Source organism: Talpa occidentalis, unplaced genomic scaffold, assembly GCF_014898055.3.
Source record: "Talpa occidentalis isolate TD23 unplaced genomic scaffold, MPIMG_talOcc4v2.1 talOcc4.4, whole genome shotgun sequence".
NCBI lineage: Eukaryota > Metazoa > Chordata > Mammalia > Eulipotyphla > Talpidae > Talpa > Talpa occidentalis.
The window spans coordinates 53,621,695-53,645,725 of NW_023604295.1; the positions used below are offsets into that span (position 1 = coordinate 53,621,695).

General features: G+C 36.8%; 2 long non-coding RNA genes across 5 annotated transcripts in view; one reads left to right on the forward strand and one right to left on the reverse strand.

The window, feature by feature from the left end:
* The window catches only part of LOC119257539 (uncharacterized), a 44,242-nt gene extending 30,673 nt beyond the window's left edge, over positions 1-13,569 (reverse strand). The window contains exons 1-2 of one of the 3 annotated variants that reach the window (XR_005128054.2): positions 13,372-13,569; positions 5,229-5,407 (exon numbers count right to left, since the gene is read on the reverse strand). This is a non-coding gene — a long non-coding RNA (uncharacterized LOC119257539). Of the gene's footprint in view, positions 1-5,228; positions 5,408-5,429; positions 5,530-5,642; positions 5,716-13,371 lie in introns of those variants that run through there. The other 2 variants (XR_005128053.2, XR_008553876.1) reach the window with 2 other exon arrangements.
* Positions 13,570-13,632: 63 nt separating this feature from the next.
* The window catches only part of LOC119257538 (uncharacterized), a 56,938-nt gene continuing 46,539 nt past the window's right edge, over positions 13,633-24,031 (forward strand). Inside the window, exon 1 of one of the 2 annotated variants that reach the window (XR_008553875.1) lies at positions 13,633-13,814. This is a non-coding gene — a long non-coding RNA (uncharacterized LOC119257538). The other variant, XR_005128052.2, reaches the window with a different exon arrangement.

Sequence of the window (24,031 nt, forward strand, 5' to 3'; positions counted from 1 at the left end):
AGAAAAAAGACTAATTATAATAAAGAAAAAATGAAAATCAACAAGCAACTATAAACCAGAGACACACGGGATGGGGAGAAGGAGGGGAAGAGAGCCAGGATTAGGGTCAAAATAAGCAGGGTGGGAATTGTATGGGGAATATAACCCAAATGAAAATGCATACATTGTGCAAAAATGAAAAATGATGCAAGAATTATATAAAATAAAATAAATTATAAAAACATAAATTTCATTCTGAAGCCACTTCTCTTAGCTGATAGATGGCTACCATCTTGCTGTACGCTGACATTCTTCTTTGTGTGCTTGAGGTGTGTGCGTGACCAAGCTCTCAGGTGTCTCTCTTTTTTTTTTTTAAGATTTATTTATTCATTTTACACAAGAACAGGGGTAGAGGCCAGATGCATGGGAGGGTGAGAGGATTCACCAGAGACAGAGTGGGGAACAGAACAGGCAGACTGACAGAATATACTGCTTAGGGGAGCAGTGGGTGCGACAGGAGAGGTCTGCAGTGTCATGTGGAACCCTAGTTGGCCAGCTGGCTAGGATCAAACTGGCGCTGCAGAGGCTACGGACAGCTTCACAGCATGGCGCTCAACTGCCTGAGCCACCGGGGAGGCCCAGGACACTATATTCTTAATGAGAAGCTTTAGGGATACTTCCCATACTCCTCTTTCATAATTCACCAAGCATATCTGTCTTAAACCAATAATCTTTTTTCTTGACCCTTGGAGTAGAAAACCAGACAATGATGTAAATATGTTACAGGGAACCCCAATGTGAAATGGGTTGGCATGTGTGTGAGTCTTCATCTGTGAGCTTAAAATGGATTTATAATAAGACTCAACTGCAGGTACACACAAAAACGGTTAATAAAGGGTTTATTTACAAAAAGGGGAAATGAAGAAAGGAATAACTCATAGAGAAAGAGAGAGAGATAAATTGGTGAATGTATCCTACCAGTTCCGATGAGCTGGGACCCAAAAGCTTGCTGAGGGCTGGCAAAAAATCCAACAACCCCACAAAGCCCATCTGTCTGGTTATACCAAACCTGGCTGCTTAATTCCACCCTTAGTTCCCAGCAGTCCTCCCTTCGAATATGATGACATTATGGGATTTGTAGTCCTTCGTGTCTTGGATCTCTTTGGTCTAGGGTGGGGGTGGAGTCCATAAAAACCTGTATTTGTGGAGTTCGTTCAGGACATCTTTTCTCCCAACAGGTTAAGATAAAATTGGTCCTGGTTTTTCTTTCATCTCACTGAGATCATTATGATATAAAGAATTAAGGCAGTTTTAGGAATGTTTTGTTTTAGACAATCATGAAAAACTGGAGTTTCCACTTTTGTTTAGGATACAGAAAACCATAATAAATGTTGCCCCCCCCAAACAACAGAGATAATCCAGATAATCTTTAAACATATATCTTTTCTAAAATTCACCAGAGAATTAATGGCAGCTAGTTAGTGGTAAGGCAGCAAAAGGAATTGAATCTCAAAGAGTGACAAGCCTCAAGGAGAGACAGGACACACAAACACTTTCATTTTTAGCAGAACATGGGAGGAAGCAGTGACCTTCATGGAAATAAGTAAGACAAAATCAGCTAAAATGTCAACAAATTCATACAGTGTTGGCTAGCATATCAGTTTATAAAAAGTGGGAACCCTATTCACAAGGAGAGTTCAGAGTCACTGGCAAACTCTGCTCATTAGGCCTAATGAGAGAGGGTGGGATCAAGGCAAGACTAAGGAAAGCACTCTTGGGGCCTCAGAAACAAGGCAGGTTTGGTTGCCAAAGGGATAGAGCAGGAACATGGAAGAGGCTCCATCCCCCATGTCCAAGCACATAGATAGCCTACCATTGGGGCTGGACAAGGAGAATTAAGAGTCATTCCCAGTCTCCAGCAGGAGCCTGGCATCAAATAGTAAGGAACAGCTGTCTACTGCTGAGGCCAAGATCAGGAGCTTGCAGAGAAATGCCCACTGATGCAAGTTATAAGGACTAATGAAAGGTAAGGGCGCAACAGGCACCCTGGGAAAAGCCATTCAGTAACTCCAGGCCTCACAGTAAGCACACACTCACCACTGAGTGTGATGAAGACAGTCATGTGCTGAGATAGCAGCGGCAACAATAAATCTCTATGAGAACTTTTAGATGGATTGTAGAAGGGTTGAGAAAATGTATTCTGATTTTACCTGTCTTACATCTAGATCAGGGCGTTTGATCTTCATAAATGAGTGTTTGAGGTTTTTGGTAATCCTTCTGCTGGTAACCATAAAACAGAGAGGGTCCTCCCACATAGTGGCCCAAGTGGCAAGGTGGTGACTAGGAGAAGAGAGGGTCCAGTAGAGGAACAGCTTAGTAATTATGCTGCTACATTCATCATGTTGATCCTGTTTTTCTAAAAGATGTTAGCAGTCTATGGTTCTTAACCAAATTTTGTGAGTAGTTATTTGTTCTCCCCAGATAAAGGTAAAAAATATTTTTGTGAGTCCTGTGCCTAGTTTGATTTTGTATCCACCCCCTGGTTCTTGCACCAATGTGCAGTTATACCAAATAGCTATGGCCAGGGTGAATTATAGGAAAATTCATTTATCATCATTTCCAGTGGGATGATTTTTTTCAAATATTACATGCTGGAAAACATGTACAGGCAATTTGGCTTTATGAAACTTCTGCTAAGAAAATCAATAGAACATAGACAATGTTAAATGTTAAGGTTATTTTTTAAAAACAATATTTCCCTAGATTCTCTAGCACATTTCTCTAGCAATTCATCTATGAATTCTGTAAACATTCACAAGAGGTTATAGAATAGTTGAAAAGACAATTCATTTGCCAAGGTTAAATTTATATGTCTTCTAGAAGGCTCTCTACTTTAAATTCTGCATGTAAACATGATTGCATAGTTAGGAAACACAAACTCAAATGTGTTGATTACAATATAATTTCCATCACTTCATATATGAATTGCCCAAGATTTCAATTTCAAACTTAAATAGAACACATATTCAAAAAGAGGAAAAAAAATTAACATTTGCTCATACTGCTCCTCAGAATTTCAACAGAAAATATGTAGATTGTTGAATTGAACTTGGAATCTGAGATTATCTTAAGAGTACAGATGCAATTTTTCTTAAAAAAAAAAAAAACACACCTCAAACAACTGCTTTCTACCTAAACAATGAGTTAAAAGCAACTGGCAATTTGGTTTGTTTATAAATTATAATGTAGGATTGTTATGAGAGGTGTAAGAAATACCTCAAATCTCAACTCGATTTCCTTCATGTTTTGGAGGAGCTACAAAAAGAGATCATAAAAATAAGTAAACATTTATTTTATATGTAGGTGGTGACAGTCCTGGAAACAAAGGAAATTGTTACCTAGAGCTTCTGAGCAAGAATCTAATGATTTTTCAGAATTCCAGGGAACATGGATAATGAAAAGTCTACCATACACATTCTCTTTGTACTCCTATTTTCAGATAAAGTTTTTGACAAACAAACAGAAAATAAGAGGAATTATCATCGCTTTCTCATATCCTCTTCAAGGCAAGGATGGTTTCTTTCATGTCAATTCACTTTTTTTTTTTTTTTTGTGGGACCCACGCAGCCAGGGAACAAACTGGTGCTGCAGAGGCTGTGGGCAGCCTTGCAGGTCAGCACTCAACCACTGTGCCACCAGGGGAGGCCTCATGTCAATTTACTTTTCTTCTCAGTTGTGAATCTTTCTTTTTTTAAAAGATTTATTTATTTTTACAAGCACTGGGGTACAGGCCAGAGGTGCAGGAGGATGAGTGGATTCACTGGAGACAGAACAGGCAGACAGCCCTAAACACTACTGAGGGGAGCAGCAGGCGAGACAGGAGAGGTCTGCCACGCCTTGTGGGGATATCTTCCTGGCCGGCTGGGAATTGAACCCATGCTGCAGAGGCTGTGGACAGCTTCACAGCACTGCACTCAACCCGCTGCACCAACAGGGAGGTCAGTTGTGAATCTTCTTACTAAGGCTAAGGCTTTTTATTATGTGAAAAATATAGCAGGCTCTTCGATAGACTTGCTAAGGCAAATAGCAGTTTAGCGGTAGCCCTGTGATGAAGACCACTTGTTTTAGGAATTGGTTGCCACAACTTTCTGAACTAGTAAAACTTCAATTTTTATCTAGTGTAATTTGAACATCTAGCAAGTACTATACAAAAAGTTTCTAGTTACTTTTTCCACTTTTATCATGCTTTTTTCTCATATATAAATGCATATATGTATTTATAAATGTGAATAAAATCATATATTTATATATAAAATCCAAATACTATAGAAATATGCCCCCTATAAGCTTTCCCAAAGACATGAACAGTTGAGAGCATTGAACTTTTCATTATAGAACAGTCTATGTTACAGAGAAACAACACTTTTAAAAAACTAGGATGTAGTTAGGTTTATCAGAAAGTACCAAAAGATAAATTAATCTCTTCTGATCCTTCTTAGGCCTTATTCTGAATCTATTTTCTCCATATAAATTATGATACCCCATTTACAACCCAACATAAATAAAAGCTCTAGGTGCAACTCAAAGATTCAACAACTCTTTTAGCAGTGGCCTGAAAGAAATTCAGTTTGTTTACAGTTAGATATTGGCTCATTAAAAATACTTTTCAAATGATGATCAAATGTATAGTTTGAAATAACTGATACTAAAACTGAAAAAGTTTTAGTTTCACATTTAAAATTTACTAATGGTAATGTAAAAATACTTAAGTAAATAATATTTAATAATCTACACTGCTTATTTATATACAGTAATACTTACCTGGAACATATTTAACCAACAACCTCACCCAACTACACCAGAGCTTGAAAACAAAGTAAAACCAAATAGATCAGTGAACAAAAAATCTTGCTCCTCATTTGTAAAAGGCCTCCCAGTACCTCCCTCAAAGGCTTATAGCCCACTTCAAGGTCTTAGAAACAAGCAGGAGAGGGGATAAGTACTTTCACATTCAAACACATTAGCCAGCTGTGAGGAGAACTGTGACTTGAACACAAAAGGAAATGAGCAAAAACAAACAAACAAACAAACAAACAAACAAACAAACAAAAATACTATAAATAATAGACAGTCCAGGTTAGGAGTGACATATCATTGAGTGACCCATTAGAGAGCCTAAAAATAAACTTTCCTTATACAGCCAAATACTTTATAGAATAATTCATCAATCTGATTAAATGAACTGATACCTTGTTCTTTGAGGGTACAAGCTCTCTTCCAAGCCTCTTCTCCTCAGTGGCAGCTCCCTATTGTACTACTCTTCTCTCCTGGGGGTTCGACTGGACAGTCCGCATTTCTGACCCTTTAATCTCTTCCTGACCACCATCTCTCCTCTTTCACAGTACTCAGTCACAGCCCCTCTTTTATGCTATGAAAGAAAGGACACTTACTTTTGATTCAAGCAGACAGAATTTTGAATCCAATCCTGTCATTCACAAGCTCTTAACCTGAGGTGAATTACTTAACTTCTTAGAACGCCAGTTTACTCATCTGTGAAATGAGGATAAGGTGAAAATATCACAGGATACTGTAAAAATTGAATATGAAAATGCCTAACCATGCGTGGTTTATAATGTGTCCACATGCCATTATAAACTAGTTACCCTCACTCTCCAGGCAGTGTCAATTGCTGAATTTCTGATTATTCCATAGTCATAGAAAGCTTTGGCATCTGGCTCAATGGTTTCTTCTCTTCCTCAGTGCCTGACATCATCCATTCAATATCCCCATGCCATTATTACTTCACTGCTTTATCTCAGTATTTCCCATGTCTGCTCTAATATGAAACCTTAAATTCCAAGTAATGCACTTTCTGATTACTATCTCCTTTTCCTCCACTATCATTCATTGGTTGGGCCTATATTTGTTTTCAGAAAGTGTAATAACTGCTTAATTTTTTCCCAATGTATCCAATGTATATTTCACATATATTGGAGTCTAGTTTTTACATTTAGGCCAGAAATCTGTCTCCAATTAATCATTATGTATTGTGTGATATGGGAAAAGGTCCCTTTTCTCCCCATATAGACACACAAGTACCATTTGCTCAAAAGACTTTTCTACCCCCATTGAATAAATTTGGCACCTTCATGAAAAATCAATTGATCAAATGTGTGCAAGTCTTTACAGATGCTCTATTCTATTACAATGGAATATTTTTCTTTCCTTATGCCAACACCACTGTAGGTAACACATCACTGTAGATTCCTTACATTTCTGCATGCCTTATGGGCAGAAGTACTGATGGCCTTTGTTCTAGTGAATGTCTCTTCCAGGATATTTACATAGCAAACAGTCTTGGGAAACAGAAATAGTGTCTCCCTCCAGAGTAAAAGGTATACTTGTTTATTGCCTAATATAATAAATATAATGAAGATGATTCTCTTTCCTAGACAAAGGTCAGGTAGGCTTACTGCCTTTTATAAAAAGATTTGGGTTGTCTGAACTCTAAGGCTCCTTTCTAGTAGTGCATCCCATGCCGTGTGTAGCTGTCATCTGACCCTCTTGTGGGAGTAGGTGCTCAGTGAACTGGCACATGTTAATATTCTGCTATAACTTGCCTTGAGTAATGAAGTTCTTTATTTCTGAACCTGGAGTGTTATAGCTTTTGTCAGCATCCTTGAAACTATGGCTATAGGTTCATTATACAATTCTTATGTTCTGTGTTGGTGAATATTTCATGGTGTTAGTAAAGAATGTGTATTCTCCCATTGTTGGATATAGTGTCCTATAATATCAATTAGTTTAAGTTAGAAGCTACTATTCAGATCTTCCATATACTCCCTCCCCCATATACTTATTCCATCAATGACTTAAGTTTTAGTATTGAGATTCTAATTTGTATATTTTTACCTTATTCTTTCAGTTTTTGCTTCAGATGTTTTGAAGCAAATTCTAAAATTGTGTCTCCTCTTGTTTTTCATTAGAAATCTTTTTGTGGTATGTGGTTTCTTTAGGGTTTACTATATGAACCCACATCTTATCACAGTCAACTTGAAATTAATATAATATCAGAGAGTACATAATTTAAGAACCTTAGAATGTTACACTTGATTTACCACTCCCAGATAATTGTGCCAATGCTGTTAACCCACTTTACTTGTACATTGATGAGATTCCCCACAATTCATTTTTATTACTTTAAAAATATTATCTTTTAGAAATATTAAGAAACAAAAAAAATTTAATATATTTGCCCAAATACTTATTTTCCTGTGCTCTTTATTCTTTGTGTAAGTATGAGTTTTTACCTGGTCTTATTTTATTTCAATTTAAGAAATTTCCTTTTATTATTTATTATAGTATTGGTTTACCATTTTTTTAAAAGGCATTGAGGTATTGTTTACTCAAAAAATGTATTTATTTTCTTTAATTTTGAAGAACTTTTTGGGAGGAAATACTAGACTGATAGTTTTTCTTTTGGTGCTTTATAGATTCCATCCCATCATTTCTTGGTTTTTATTGGTTCTAGAGAGAGATCAATGATAATTCAACTTATTGCTATTCTTGTGTATGTACCTTTTTTTCCCCTCGACAGTCTCCAACATTTTTCCTGTATCTTTGGTTTTCAGCATTTTTGGCTATCAGTAGTTTGTTGAATTTGGCTTTGTGGGTTGATGTTTAAATTAAAGAAAATTTTGGTCCTTATTTATTCAAAAATATTTCTGCTCAATCTTGTTCTCTTCTTCTGAACTCTGATTATTTCTGTGCTAGATTTCTTGGTAATCAGCTACAAGTCACTCCTTTTTTTCCTTTCAGTCTTTTTTCTCTTTGTGCTTAAGTTCGGTGATTTTTTTTATTGACCTGTTTTCATGTTTAACGGTCTTTTTGCCCCTACAGAATCCAAACTGCTATGAAGATCATCTAGTAATTTCCCCCTACATTACATATTTATTAGTTTTGAGATATAAAATACATACATTTAGAGTTTTCATTTACCTGTTGAGATTTTCCATTGCTTCACTCATTTCATATTTTCCTTATAATCTTTGAACATATTATACTACTTTTTTATAACCCTTGTTTGATCATCTAACATCTTTGTAATCTTTTATTTTGTTCTTACTGCCCTTTTAGTGGCTATAGGGGTGATCTGTTGCATTTTTATGCTGCCTTATATGTATTTTAATTTGGATTGCTTGCTTGATGTCCTGAACATTGTAGAGAAATCTGGATTATGTCTTCTCTTAATGAATGTTGACCCTTTCAGAGGTGAGTTAATTTAGTGGCAACTCTGCTTCTTAAACATTTAGTTTCCATTTTAGGCTTTAATAAGATGAATCTAAAACAATCCTAACTTTAGGACTATAAAACCCTATTCTTAAGCATGATTTTGCTGAGATTTCAAAATGTCTAGTGTCCAGTAAGGTCTCACTATTTCTGTGGCCTTGACTGCATGATGTTCCAGGTTTGTGCAAATATTGACATCTACATTCAGAGACACACCCCCACCTCCACCCTGCTGTATTTATTTTTTGCTAGGTTTAATTTATTCTCTCCCTGTACTCGTAGAGCTCAGAATACACAAAATGCTGAAGGGGTGCACTATGCAAATTTCCGCAGTTATAACTCTGTACAGTCTCTACTCTTTGCTACTTTGACAAAGTCCAGTCACCTCAGGATCCCTGAACCTTAATCTTTCTTTTCCCTTCTCTCTGTGTGGGCTCTACTAATCTGTGTTACAGCTTGGAAAGTGTCCTCAGCCAGAAACCTGACATTTACATCACATATTTCTTTTCTCTCCAGGATCAATCAGCTCTTTTCATCCAAAGTCAGAAAAAAAAAATTTGTTTCATATCTTTTTCTTGTCTAATAGGTAATTACAGTGGAAGAATACATCTAATACCCCATACTGTGCAATTGCTGGAATCAGAAGTCAATGATGTTCTTAACTCCTGATTTCTTAACCCTTCTCTTTATGCACACATCCAGAATCATCAGACACTGCATCACCGAGAATCCCGAGGTAGCTTCCTAATTTGTCTTTTTAACACTAGTCTCATTTTCCTGCTATCTATTATTTACATTTCTGAGGCATAATCTTTCCAAAATACGAGTCTAATCACCCAAGTCTCCTCCTTAAAATCTCCAATGATTTCTAATAGCTTTCATGATAAATGTCAACCACTTAATCTTGGCATTCAATATTCCTCATTATCTGGCCTGTGCTTTCCTCTCCATCATTTCCTCTTGCAATTTTGCCACCTGCACCACATTATAATGCTAAACCAAACTCTGAGTTCCTAGAATTCTTTATGCCTTTTTTTTCCTTTAGCTGGCTAACTTTTCTTTATTCTTTGGAAATATCCTCTCTTTGGGAAACTTCTCCCATTCTTTATCGCAAAACATGCATCCATACTTTGAAATAGGTGTTCCATTTTTGAGTTCCTATAGTACCTGTAGTTATCAGTAGCATAATTATTAAAGTTGCTCTGTAATTTTTAATTGCATTCTCTATCTCTCATACTATTATATAAACTCATCAAGAAAAGGAATTTTCCTTTTATTTAGGTGTGCAATAATTGTTCATTGAAAGAATGAATAGAGCATGATCTAACAGCTGTTCACAATGAAAATCAAGGATCACTGAATATGCCTTAAATTATATTTCATATATTCTACTAAAGAACGCATAAAAGAATGTAATATGGCTTAAAAATGCTTCTGTCCAAAATATTTAACATTTGAAACATGATTCAGATCCTCAAAAATGCAGAAAACTGTATCCCAAATAATACAAGTAACAAAGGTTTGCTTTGGTTTTTGTTAGTTGTGTACTTTTAGCAACACTGAATATAACTTTATATATATATTTATAAAGAATATATAAAGAATATATACAAAGAATGTATACATAAAGAATATATATAAAGAATATATATTTAAATATATATAAGAATATATATATATATTACATATATATAAAGAACAAAAGAAAAACAGGTTTTAAGCGAAATTACAAACTACTAAAATATAGTATAGAAGGAAATAGAGCAGCTTTCTTTCAGAGAAGTCTATCAAAATTTGTATTCACCTAAAATTATCACCTTCAAGACAGGCCGGTTTCTACCTTTTTGACCAGGGACCAACAAACCTTGGCCCATTAACTGCTACCTGTATTGTACAAGTTAATAATAGCTTCCATTTGTTACTTGCCATGATCTGGTGCCTTATATCAACAAACTAAGAAGTGAAGCAATTTGTTTCTGGTTAAACAGCTTAGAGGTAGTAGACCAGTATTTAACCTCAGTCCTGTGTGAGTGAAGCCTGCAAGTATCCTACCCAACACCCTGGAGAACCAGAGGCCTTTTGATTTTCATGCTGTAGACTGTTAACCTATATAGTATGCCACTTTTGGTGATAACTGTGGATCAGAATTATAGAAACTACAGTAAATATTGTTGCTACCTGTTTTAGAACAAAGCTCTATTACTGGTTAATAAAACCTCCATCATTATTCCAGTTTCACTTTATCTTATTTTGAAATTGCATTATTTATTATTGAGGTAAGATTAGTTTACAACACTATATATGATTTAGCAATGTAAATTCATTCCTCTTTTGATGGTTTTTTTTTTTTTTTGATAATCATTTCTTCTGGGAAGAATGAAAGTTATTTATCATAAAAGTAAATGCCTGGTATTTGTAAGTTATTATAAGACATTTATAGTCAAAACAAATGTCTTCCAAACTTGTTCGAGCTGCTTGAAGAGATATGCATATCAAGGCAAGTTATTAGTGGTTGAAATGTGTTTTTCACAAATCCCACCAGTTGTATTAAATGCAATATCACGGTAACAGTTTGTTCAGCCAAGATTAACATAAGCCAATATACACATTTGTAGAAAATGCAACCCAATTACTTCAAGAAACACTGACATATTTTAGATCAAAATGCCAAAAACTCTAATTTTCTTAATAATTAGTTTCAAAAATGACATCTTTTAGGGAAAAACTGTCCTTAAAAACACCTCTGTGCCCTTATGTTACATCTATTATATCAGATATTGAGTTACATACATGGGAAAAAATAAGAATAGCAACTAATCTCAATAGTTATAGCTCATGTTTTCTTCTAGTTGACATATGAAACAAGTTGCTTTAAAGGTCATTAGCCACGTGTTTTGCAGATAAATCTCTCAACTATTGTGGTTTAACTTGGCTCTGAAATCCTGAAAGTTTCTATAAAGTCCTAAAACTTGAAAACTTGAAGCTATGATAGGATTTTTTTCATGCTTTAATTTTGAAAAGTGAATTAAGAGTATCTCCTGACTCTCTTACCTTCTCAAATACAGATACAAGAATCCCTTTTTTGATCTAAGAAACACATCTATTCATGTAGATCTGGTAAAAAACTGTCTATTTGATTTTTAATGAGACTTTGTGAGTATGAGGAGAGAGGCATCAGAAATAAACCCATTATCTTACTTTATTTTCAGTTACAAGATTAATGAAAAAAGTAAGGGACTATAATGCTGGGTGACTAAGTTTTAATGAAACATTTTAGAGATTAATATGAGGCAGGACTTACTAAAAATTATTATAATTTCAGATGATGTCTGCATGAAAATTTAAAGTACAATATTACAAAAAAATTATTATTATAATTTAGGAGTTATGGATGCCAACAGAGAGAAAGAACTTTAGGAATAGATCAATAGATCAAATAGATTTCAAGCATCATTGTAAAATACATACTGTACTTAGAGTTCTTTATTCCATCACAAATTGGTGCAATCTTTCAGACACAGTTCTTTAGTTCCCTGGACCTGAGACAGTTTCCTTTCTTTCTAAATACCCTAGTGAGTGTTAAATGAGATAAATCAAGGACAAATCCAGTAGTTTGAATGTTCATATAATAGATGATCCAGACAGATAATGTAGAGAAAAATAGGAAGAAAAATTCTTAACTAAATAATACAAGGAAATTTCCATTAATGAGGAACGTGAAAGCACCTTCTGAGGACAAGGCCAGTTATTTAAAAAAAAAAGAAGGTAAGATAGATCCACAACTAGTTACTTTCTTGTGAATTTCAGAATTCCAGGATAATGAGAAAAGTGCTAAAATTCTCCACAGAAGAAAATGAAGCAGGTTACATTCAAAAGATTAGGACTAAGAATAATAGATTATTTTTGTAATCTGAAGGAGGAATGCCTTAAAATCTATGATAGAAATAATTTTTTTTTAATAGAGGCATGTTTTATTTATTTGTTTGTTTGTTTTGTTTATACATGCACTGGGTACCGTCAGAAGCGCGGGAGGGTGAGAGAATTCACCAGAGCCAGAGCGGGGAGCAGAGCAGGCAGAAGGACTGAAGTACACTGCTGAGGGGAGCAGCGGGCGGCAGGAGAGGTCTGCGCGCCATGTGGGACCCTCCTCCAGTGGCCGGGGAGCAGCCGGGGATCAAACCGGCACCGCAAAGGCCGCGGGCAGCTTCGCAACCCAGCGCTCAACCGCTGCGCCACCGAGAGGTCCAGATAGAAATAATTTTTTACCCTCACACATTATCCACAAATTGTAAAGATAGTGGGAGAATCATATAAACTCACTTTCAAGCATATACGTTCTAAATTCTTACATCTTTCATTCCCTACTTTTCATATAGTTACTCTAAAATGAATTACTCTAAAAGAAAAAGAAAACATGGAATCTCGAAATAGGAGAGCTAACACTAAAGGGATGTGATAGCAGTTCCCAAGAAATGGCAAGGGCAAGTGCCAGGATGAGAGTTGCAGCAAATCTATTAAGGAACAAATTAAGAGGGGTCAGGTCAGGAAAAGCTGAGAAATTGACCTATAATTAAAAAAAATAGATTTTTAAGTAGAAAGTGAAATGAGCGCCTGTTTGGAAGCTTCAAGAAAAATTAGCAATGGATAACCAAATAATTTAAAATTGTAAAGAAAAAAGTGAAGAAATTGTCCATTCTAGGGAGAAATGTAATTTGATTAAGAAAATGTAACCTTTTCGTGGTGATTTATCAGAAACATTAATGTAGATGCCAACCAGATAAGGTACCATATTTTTAATTTCATGGGATGGGGATGGAAGGAGAAGTTTAAGAGCTAAAGTCTTCATATATAAAGAAGTTAAGAACTTAAGTTTAAGTTGATAACATCAAGACATAATAGATTAGGTATATTTTTCAAAATGAGGAAATGCCAGAAAAAAGTCACAACATCGCAAATGACTATTTGTGGTTACACGATAGGTTGGGGGGACTGTTGTTTCCTTGACAGGACTTTAAACCCTATACACATTGCTTTGACAAATAAAAACATTTCATCAATAATTTTCTGAATATTGAGATAAATGAGAAAGCCAATTGTTTTTACCTTGGTGTCTAAAGATGTCTGCACTCTAAAAGAGGGGCACTCCTTTGTCATCTCATCCTGAAATACTGTGTGGAGTGGAAACGCCCATAGTACCTGCATCCCATGATCTCAAAGATCAGCCCAGACTGCCCTGTCTCCAGATAGTCTTTGTGAAGGGAACATTGATGACATTGCAGGCAACACCGGTGATCCCTTTACAGAAACCCTTACTTCCTGCTTCTCTAGTTCCCGGAAGGCAGGTTTTTCTCTTAACGCTTCAGTTACTCTCTAACCCCCTCAACGGGTACTCTCTAACCGGCCTCAGCAAGGAGGAAACACTCTACTGGTGGTTTTGAGGAAGAGGAGGAGCTGGGCATGACTATTTCTGATCCTTCTGCTCATCGTGGCAAGAGGTCACCGCTTAGGGTGTGCCAATCAGAGTTGGCTCTTCAGTGTTGTACCAGGTAGAATCTTCCTCTTACCCGGAGGGCACCTGAATGGGAAGTCTGGCCGTTTGTCCAGAGTTGCCAGTAACTATGGAGTTAGTCCGCGCAACTCTGCAGTTTAAAATTAGGACGTCCACTGTTACCCCTTAATGCTACACAAGATTTCAGTAAGTAGTAAAGGTGATTTGAATGTATTAGTCATCTCTCCTCTTGTCCTTAGTTGTAGTTGTTGACTAGACTGAATCTAATCCATCGTTCATGCTGTCAGATATCTGGCGGTGGTGCCTTCAGCTTTCTCATTTATCCTGTGGGATCTTCTGTGGTCAAATTGGTGGCGGTGTACAAATACCATTTCTGTAAAACCTAATTTGATGGCCTTCTATAAAATTCTTCTTTGCAGTATTGAAGTAAAAAGTTCAACTACTTAATGAGAAGAAAGGAAGAGATAGTTAAATTTCTTTTATTTGCAAGTTACCTACATTGAAAATGTAAATAAAACTTGTCAATTGAGATAGAACAATTTAGATGTCCTCTCCTAAGGAAACCTGGAAATTAGGAATGTAGAAAAGTTGTTGAAAATGACATGTACTTTCTCATTGTATCCCAAGAAAATTAGGTTAATTCACATTAGGAAGTTGAGTACTAAAATAAGTGTGTTATTGAATATTTTCCACTTTATTGCAGGGATAAAATAGTGAACAAAACAGACAAAACCCGCTACCCTGTAGATTGCTTATTTACTTTTTTCAGCTTTCTTGAAGTGTAATTAACAAATGAGATTACTTTCTAATTAGTAAGATGAATAACAAACCATGAATTAGTAAAATATATTGTATTACAAGGCAGTGAATATGAGGAGAAAAATAAAATTGGAAAGGTGAATGAGGGGTGTTGAAACATGAGAACTGTAATTTTAAAGTGGTGCATCATTTGACTAAGGACCTTAAGGAAGTAGAGACAAGTAACATTTTCATCACCAGCCAACGTGCTATTTATGTCATTCACTAAGGGAGTGAGTAAGATAGAGAAAAGAATGAATAACTGAACCTCGAGATTCCCCAACAATCAGTATTGCAGGTGACGTGAAGGGAGATGAAGAAGAAACGGCAAAGCAGTATGTTGGAATTCACAGCAGTGTGTTGGAAAGCAGTATGTTGAGGAATCAATCACAAGAGGTCCATTATCATCTGGGTATTGGATAATAGAGGGAGGTTGGAGAAGACTTATAGAGGTGTTAACTGAACTTGGCATGAAGAATAAGCAGCACATTGATGGGGAGAGTGGATAATGTGGATAAAAGTGATCACAAAGGCAATGACAAAGACGTGAAAAATATCAGATTTGGAGGATGACGAGCATTTGAGTATTGCTGGAAGGAAGATTGTTTGGTGTGGAGGTTAGGAGAAAGGGTAGCTGGGGTGAGTTGGGAGAAGAAAGATGAAAAGTGAAAGTTGAAAAGATGACCATATTTCAAAGAGCCAAGTATGCCATGATTTCTAGTCAGTATGAACATTTTAATGGAAGCAACAAAGAACCACCAAAGCCAGTGTACTGATATTTTAGTACAATTACTGTGGTGTCCTCATAGTTTTGAACTGAGGTAGTGTAACAGGGTGGTCCCCAGGAAAGGGGGAAGTTCCAGGTTCCCTGCCCCACCCAAGGGAGGGTGGAGCTGAGCAGGAAGAGAAGAAGCTGCAGGAAGAGACGGAGGAAGGAAGCAGGATGGAGCAAGGAGACCTGGAGGAGGCGCATGGAGCCTAGAGACACGTGAAGAAACTGCGCTTGTCTTTGGGTTGTGGACTGGGTGACACAGACGTGGGTGAGACCCATGGGGAGGTGACAATGGCAGCTTTTATCTTGATGTTGATTTTGCTCTTTTCCTTCCGGGCTTGTCTGGTTGTTTGTGACCCTTTTCTGTGGGTCCCCACAGGAAGATGCTTTAGACTTGTGGCAGGCTTTGGGGCCTTGCTCTGGGCCAATCCCATATGGATGGACTTTTACCCACAAGGGGACAGGTCACTTTGGGTGCTTCATTTAGAAACTAGACTCTTTGCCTTACCTGTATTGTTTCCTAGTTTTATTAAAGTTCCTTCCCATTAAAGTCTCATATGTTTTGTGTTGATGCGGCGGATGGCAGAACCCATTTAGAATAGGCAGGTTTGCGGGGCTTGGGCTACCCCTCTCCCTGTCCTATAACAGTAGGATTAATGGTTTAGAACATAAGAGACAGTTCCCAGACTCATAGGCAGAGATGGTGAAAAAATGAAGCACATCATGGATTCCAAGAAATTGATTTTATGTATGATTATCCAGACCTGTCATGTCATGACAAAGGTAAACTTAACTTTGTAATTCCTTGACCTTTTAAAATTTCTTTTCCTCAGTTTATCTAAATGCTACTTATGCTGTAAGGCCTAGTTTGAATTCCATGTTTCCTGTGTGGCTATTTATTTATTTATTGTAATTCCTACTGATTTCTCCTCTTTATGCTTTATAACAAAAAGCTCTATTTTTTTTTTCCAGTTTTCACTATGGTCGCAAACTTCTTTGTTTTTATGAAGATTTTAAGTCAGAGAATATGTTATTTATTTCTTTATGTTTCTGTCCATCATACTATAGAGTGCTTAGCATTCAGTTTTATTATTGATTGATTTATCCTTGTGAACATTGATTATGTTTATTAGGTTACCTGCTAACTAGGATGCTTTCATGGACAGTGCCCTTAGCCAACATTTATAGTTTAATCTCCTATCATTTCCCACCATTTCCATGGCTCAAATAGTTAGGGTCTGAAAATATGGAAATACATTTAGCTAGATGTGGTAAGGACTTAGTTTTAGGCAGGAACTCTGTCCTGAGTCATGGAAATGGGGACCTTTTATGCTGTTGTCCTTCACTCCCTAGGAAAGGACCTTTAAAGAGCAAACCTTTAAAGATCTGGTTCCAGCACTTATTTCTGCCCCTCCTTTCATCTATACCAGTCCCTTGGCTACAGTGGGTTTTGGCAATGCCCTAAGGGAAACAGAATGTATTATCAGTTACTCAGCAGGATTTTGTTGCATTCCAGCAGGCTGTTCCCTTTTCAGGACTGCATCTCAATGGAGACTTCCTTAATACTTTCATCAGTGTTTTTGTGAATATTTCTCAATGGACATACAGTGTGGGCCTGCAAATGTGTGCAAGTTTCCTTTATGTTTGCAGGGGTTCTATATTCTCTGGCCAGCCCACACTGCTCTTTAGCAATTCTTAAAGTGCTTTAGATAAATTCTTTTTATGTGTGTCCAGCAGTATCTACTAAATGTCAAACAAGTTCCTGCTTCCCATCTATCTTTGGAGGGACTTCCGCTTAGTTAACTGCTCTGCAACCAAACTAAATGATGGGTTCAAGTATTGCAGATTTTCCAGCATGTCATTGTTATCTATTCAGTTTGAAGTTACATAGGACTTAAATACTGTACCAGTCTACAGAATTTGTTGACTTCAAAAAGGCAATCAGATATTAAAGCCATAGGTACATCTGGCTTCTTGGCTTAGACCCCTCACCTATATGATTTGACTGTACCTCAGGTGCCAGGTAAAGAAAATAGGAGGAGATTGCAAAGTATTGTGTGTTCTGTAGTTTTCTGATCCGCTTGTGAGTGGAACTCTCTAGCCTTCCAACCTCATTTAAATAAGGTTCTGGATATTAATGTTGACAAATTGAAGCCATAAGGATTCAGGAATGATAGCCAGTCTATCCAGCTGTTCCATTCATAGTATTTGGCTATTGGGGGTGCTCTGAAACTGAAGTCTTAAGCCTTTTCTAGTAGGAAGACATCTCTTTAAGGCCCTACAAGTGAAAAGTAGGAAGAGCAATTCCTGACCCCTTTAGAGTAGAGGCAATGCTGTAAAGAGTTGGATATTACAATAATCCTTGTTTTCAAATATCTTTGATAGGCCATTTTTTAAGAAAAAAAGAAGAAAGGAAAATGAATAAAAAGACAATAGAGCTTAGAATAGCGCTGACCTGTACTGAAAAATCTGCTGGCCATTCCAACTGTCTCATATCACTGCAACCATTTACTTGTAATTTGAAAAGATATTTAATCAATTCAACATTGTAACTGCTGACTTCTTGGCATGTTCATTTTTACCTCCTGGTCACACAAGCACAGAGCCTGTTGATCAGAGAATGCGATGACTAACTACTTATTGTGAAATTTAGTCATAGCATTATAGGTGAGTGAAACTCAAATTGTCACTGTATCAAGTACAATAAACACTTTATCTGCTTTCCTGTCCTTCCTGACAAACACACATTTCACTTTTCAGAAAGACTTTAAAGTACTCTGAAGTGAAAATTATTCAAAGGTCTCTAGTTTCTGCAGTAAGAACACACAACAGCAAGGCAATTGCAGATCAAACTGATCTCCTAGGTAATAGGATACTCTTTAAATCCCTTGAACTGTGTCTCTTTTGTATACAACTACAGAATTGTTGGAGATGAGAAAGGATAACACCACAGTATCTTTGAACCTTACATTGTAAAAATCTAATTCATTTCATTTTCAGTCATTAAAAAGTCTGAAATCCTGATTTGTGATGTTTTCTTGATAGGATTGAATTGCTACTGAAATCTGACAGTGAACTACTTAAATAGTAGTCTTTTTTGTCCTACCTACCCTCTCCCCCTTTTCTCACACCAGGGCCTGCCCTTTGTTCCTAAAAATTTCCTACAAACTCATCATTTTTATGCTGCTTTCACAGATAGATGGTCCAGGGCTGGGTTTCTCAGCAATGGTATTGTTCTCATGTCTGATTCTTTGGATAAGTGAAACTACCGATGTATTTTAGTATGTGTATTTATATACTTATATGTTTATCCTCTTTGACAGTTAAGTAATATACTTTTTAAATACAGAAAACATACCTACTCCCTTCACATCACTTTGTATATATTATTCTAAAGTACTTCTTTGATCTGAAATAAGGATTTGGAACCACCTAAGAAACATAAAAAATACCAATGTTTTGGTTAGGAGCCAGGCTTCAGTAGCTTTCAGACCTCCTCAAGTGATTTCAGCGTACAGCCAGTTTGGACACCGCTGATCTTCACTTTTACGAAATGTGTGACCCTGGGTACTTCTTAGAAAGGCAGAATCTTGGTTCCACCTCAGGTCTACTGAATCAGAATCTGCATTTTCACAAGGTCCCCAGATGGTTTCTATGTTCATTAAAGGTCAAGAAGCACTGGGCTAGACAAGTTTTAAAGACACTGGACATTAGCATCACCTTCAGAACAAATATATACGGACAGTTATTCCTTTGTTCTCCCTTTGCCAACCAGCTGCTTTTTCAGGTATTTCTAGCCTCAGTAGAGATCACTATACCATCCCTGCTTTTTAAAAACCTAGTCTCTCAGAAGGAACTCTCCTGCACTGCTGGTGGGAGTGCAAATTGGTCCAACCACTATGGAAAGCTGTATGGAGATTCCTCAACCTTCTAAAGATAGAGCTTCCATATGATCCAGCAATTCCACTCCTAGGTATTTACCCAAAGGACACAGAAACATTAATTCCAAAGAGCACCTGTTTATAGCAGCACTATTTACAATAGCTAAGCTTTGGAAACAACCCAAATGCCCAAAAATAGATGACTGGATCAAGAAGATGTGGTACATATACACAATGGAATATTACTCAGCAATCAAAAAAGATAAACACATGCAATTTTCAGCAACATGGATGGAGCTGGAAGGGATTATGCTCAGCAAAATAAGCCAGAAAGAAAAAGACAAATACCAGATGGTCTCACTCATAGCAGGAATCTAGAAAACCTAAATAAGGGACCAGGAAAAAGAATAACTATAAGAAAAAATTCAAAATCAACAAACATCTATGAACCAGAGACACACTATGGGGGGGTGGGGAAAGGAGGGATTGGTGTCAAAATAAGGGGGTTGCAATTGTATGGGGAATATAAAAATAAAAGAAAAAAAAAGAAAAAAATCTAGTCTCTCTTTACTCATTCATATTGCCTTCTTCTTGTTCCATGTTGTCCTTTTAGTTATAGGGAATTTCAGATTATCTAGTCCAGTTATTAAAGGCATTAGGACTCTTCATTCTAACTCTTGGCCCTTTCTTTGACATTACACCTAGACAATCCTAAGCAATGAGTAATCCTTTCTGACTGCTTAGATCAGGGTACTTCCCTTTTAAATAAGGCAACAGAAACAAAACAAAGCTAAACTATAAACCTAGAACTCTCTTTGTCTCTGAAATAGTCATTTGTCTATACCTACTCATTTCAGAGCAATTATTAAAAATTCTTCCTGAGGCATCCAGATAATTTTTTATTAAGCTTGGGTATCTAGTCCTATTCATTGTGGCTGTATCTTGTTCCTAAGATATTTAAACAAAAGGAATATTAGAATATTAGCTGTGGTAGCAAGAACTTAGATTATTGAGGAAGATTCTCTAGGGAGGAAATGCTTTCCTGATTTCATCTAACCTCTCCTGCCTTCTTTCTGAAAGAAGGAAAGATGCAGAAGAAATAGAAGTTATGGAAGAGATGCTAAAAGTTAGCATCTGGAATATAATAGTAGGCAGTTCAGTCTGAAATCTGAAGTCCTCAATGACCTTGAGACATTCATAACATTTGCATGATGCTCATGATAAGGACTGTGTCACAAAAAAAATAGTGGGGGTACATTCTATTTTGTATGTATATTTTAGCAGAGAGGAATATTTTATGCATCTCAATGAGATTTTCATCATAATGATTACATTCTTTTGTAATGCTAATTAAAGTCTTAAACTTTCATTATTTTGCTCAATTACTTACAAGATCTACCCTCTATCTTCCTGGGACACCACTTTGGATAAGTGCAAGGACATGAGCATTTGATCCTCTCACTTGTCAAATACATGCTACTTCCTCAACTACTCTGCTGCTTGCATCTGTACTCTTAACTGCATATCAATATCAGCAGTTCAAATTAACCTGAAATTATATTTATTTGGTTGCTTATTAAAGTATGTTTGTATAAGCTGCTCTCTGTTCCCTTCCCATAGTCATATCTTTTTCTCACTTTTCTTTCCGCACACCCTTCTTGAACCCTGACTAAACATAATTTGATTAGATTGCTTCCTTACCTTCTCTCTTGCCTCTCTGCTCTGTTACTTATCTCCTGCATTTTTAAAAAAAGATTTATTTATTTATACAAGAGCTGGGGTACAGGCCAGAGGCACGGGAGGGTGAGAGAATTCACCAGAGACAGAGCAGAGAGCAGAACAGGCAGATGGACCGAAGACACTGCTGAGGGGAGCAGCAGGCAAGACAGGAGAGGTCTGCTGTGCCATGAGGTAATCTCCATGGCCGGCTGGGATTGAATCTGTGCTGCAGAGGCTGTGGACAGCTTCACAGCGCTGAGCTCAACCTCTGTGCCACTGGAGACCCCTATCTCCTGTATTGAAAGTAACACCTAGAGAATGTCTTTCTTGGTCATTGTCATTGTTCACCTCCAATTTTAGCTCTTCAAATTATATCACACTTCTCACTCAACACATATGCAACTAATTCAGCCTTTTGACATGTTTACTCCTCACATTTATACAAAACATATTTAAACTTTCACTTTTCATTTAGATCTGCATTTCATCCTCTTTAGGAAAAAAAGTCACACAAGAGAAGTATCTGCCAGAGTTCCAGTTCTTGTTTCGATTTAAAATGTGCTTTTTTTTTCCCTTGTTTGACTCATTTAGTAGAGAGAGAAACTGTATCATGATTATGCAATTCTTGGCTCTTACCATCGCAAATAAGATACCAATCTCATTAATATATTTATACCTATGTCTTATTTCTATGTGTGTGTGTATACATATGATTGGATGTGTGTAATTGCACATACAACATATTTATGAAGAGATTAGAAGATTGGCAACTTGACTGTCAATTCCTGCCAGGCAGGAAATACATCAGCCTCTTTCATAGAGCAAAAATACCAGAGACAGTGCTTTCTGGCAGTTGCTTGCAGGTGAGTGATCAATTGTTCTTTCATTTCCAGTTCTACCAGTCAAATTTCTACCTTGGACCAGAAATACTCTAAAGCCACAATTTACCTTTCCAGTATTTTCATGTTGTAGTGCAGGCTATAGATTTTATCATAAGCACTCAAGAGTTTTTTTAAATTTTGTTGTATAATTTCTTGGTCTCTACTTCAGAATTTGCTCAGATGTATTTAAATAACTAAAAATGATGCTGCAGGCAGTAGAAGGGTAAGACAAGCTGTTGGTAGCTAAGCAACAGGCCTAGAAGTGATAATTTATAATCTGCATTGCTTTGTGACCCTTCATCACTTTTGCCTAGGTTTGCGTCTCTTAAGATGGGGCTGGTGGACTGTTAAAGAAGATTGAAGTGATTATATTAGATAACAGACAAAAAGTAATATGTGCTTCTTATATCACAAAATCTCATTTTGCTCCAATCTTCAGTGAAACTCTCTCAGATTATCTGGATGTTATGTCCAAGACCCCCTTTGTGCATGAGGATATCTAAAAATTGTCTGCGTGTCATTGTTTTATCCCCTGCAGAGTTAGGGTTATCCATTGATTCTATCTGCTGTTAACCTCGCTGTGCTATTTGACCTCAGGAATTTCATTAACCTGTCCACTTGTTTGGGCTACTGTGTCTTCTACACAATAAAATACCCAAATCAATCTTTTCTTCCTGTGACTTCTATTCATTTGTCTTTGAAAGACCCAGCTCTGCAATTATGTAGAGCCTGGGTAACCTGTTGGCTGAGAGTTTCAACTCTTGCCCTCCTTCATAAGATTTGAAAAGCTGCTCTTGTTTTATCAACATATTCTATTAGGAAGGATCTGTATTATATCAAGTATCCTATCTTGGTTTAGAAAATCTTGTGGAAACGTATGCACTTGATGAGCAAGAATTTTAGTGAGGGATTTTTTACTGTTTCATACCAGTGACGTTAATAGAGCTAGGAAACACCAACTGAGTGAGCAGGGAGTAAACGCCTGTGATAGTGCATGTTACACTTTCCTCCTCTGGAAAATCTTGTACTGTAGCTCACAGTGCCTGTCAAACATGGTAATGTGTCTGTAAATTTCAGTTGACAGAAAACACATCAGCTAATCAGCAACCTCAGAAAGTAAACAAAGCTGAGCCACAGAGAATGATTGCTGAGCAGTAAGAGTGGTGCTTGGAGATGGCGTTAGGAAAAGCATACCAAGACTAGAAGAAATAGCAAGCTATTCTTGTTATGCTGCATGTGAGACTGCCATTAAGTGCCCCCCCCCCCACAAATGGTGTGACACCAAATACTTGCCTCCTCCTTTAGTTGGTAATTAGCTGCTAGAATATATGCCTTGATGCTTTAAACTTTGTCACAAAACCCTTTTGTATTTCTTCTTTTTCTATTCTATTTTGAAAAGCTAAGCACACCCACACACACCCTCACACACACCATAAAACTACAGAGAATAGCATAACAAATACCTATGTACCCACCTGCAATTTAAATATGGGGCCATTTTCATATTCTGTTTTGGGCTTAAAGTACAGATAAACTTGACTTTCTTTTCTTCATCTAGCCGGTTCCATTCTTCTCCCTAGCTGCCTCACAGAGGGAACCATTTTATAATTTGATGTGATCTTGCCAGTCAGTTTTCTTCAAACTACTTATAAATGTACCCCTAAAACAACAAATAATTGTGCTTGGATATGTAAAAATGTACATAAATGATAGTCTTCTATATTTCATGTAACCGATTATTTCCTCACATTCCACCTTTATTATGCTTTTGTTGCCTTTTTTTTCTTTTGCATGTACTTATCCCGATTTACACCTATATCTGGCTCATTCTATGTCCTTCACTTTCTTTCCTTCCTCATTTTTGTTGTTTTCTGACTTCCAAGACACACGCGCTCGCATTCACACACACACACACACACACACACACAGAGACACTAGCACACATGCATGCTATCGTCTACACCTTGCAGTTATAGAAACTGCATAGCAATCCCTACCCATCCTCTTGCTGTTGAAAATTCTCGAGATACATTACAGTGATGTGATTCTCATTACTGCAGAAAGAGCACTACAACCATACAACTAAAGGAGAAGAAGAGCATGACTCTCCAATCTCTTGGCTAACTCAAGCATCTAATGATTCTCTTAAGGAAAATGAGCCATCTGTGGATGTGCCATACACCTTGTAAGGAATGATCACTGC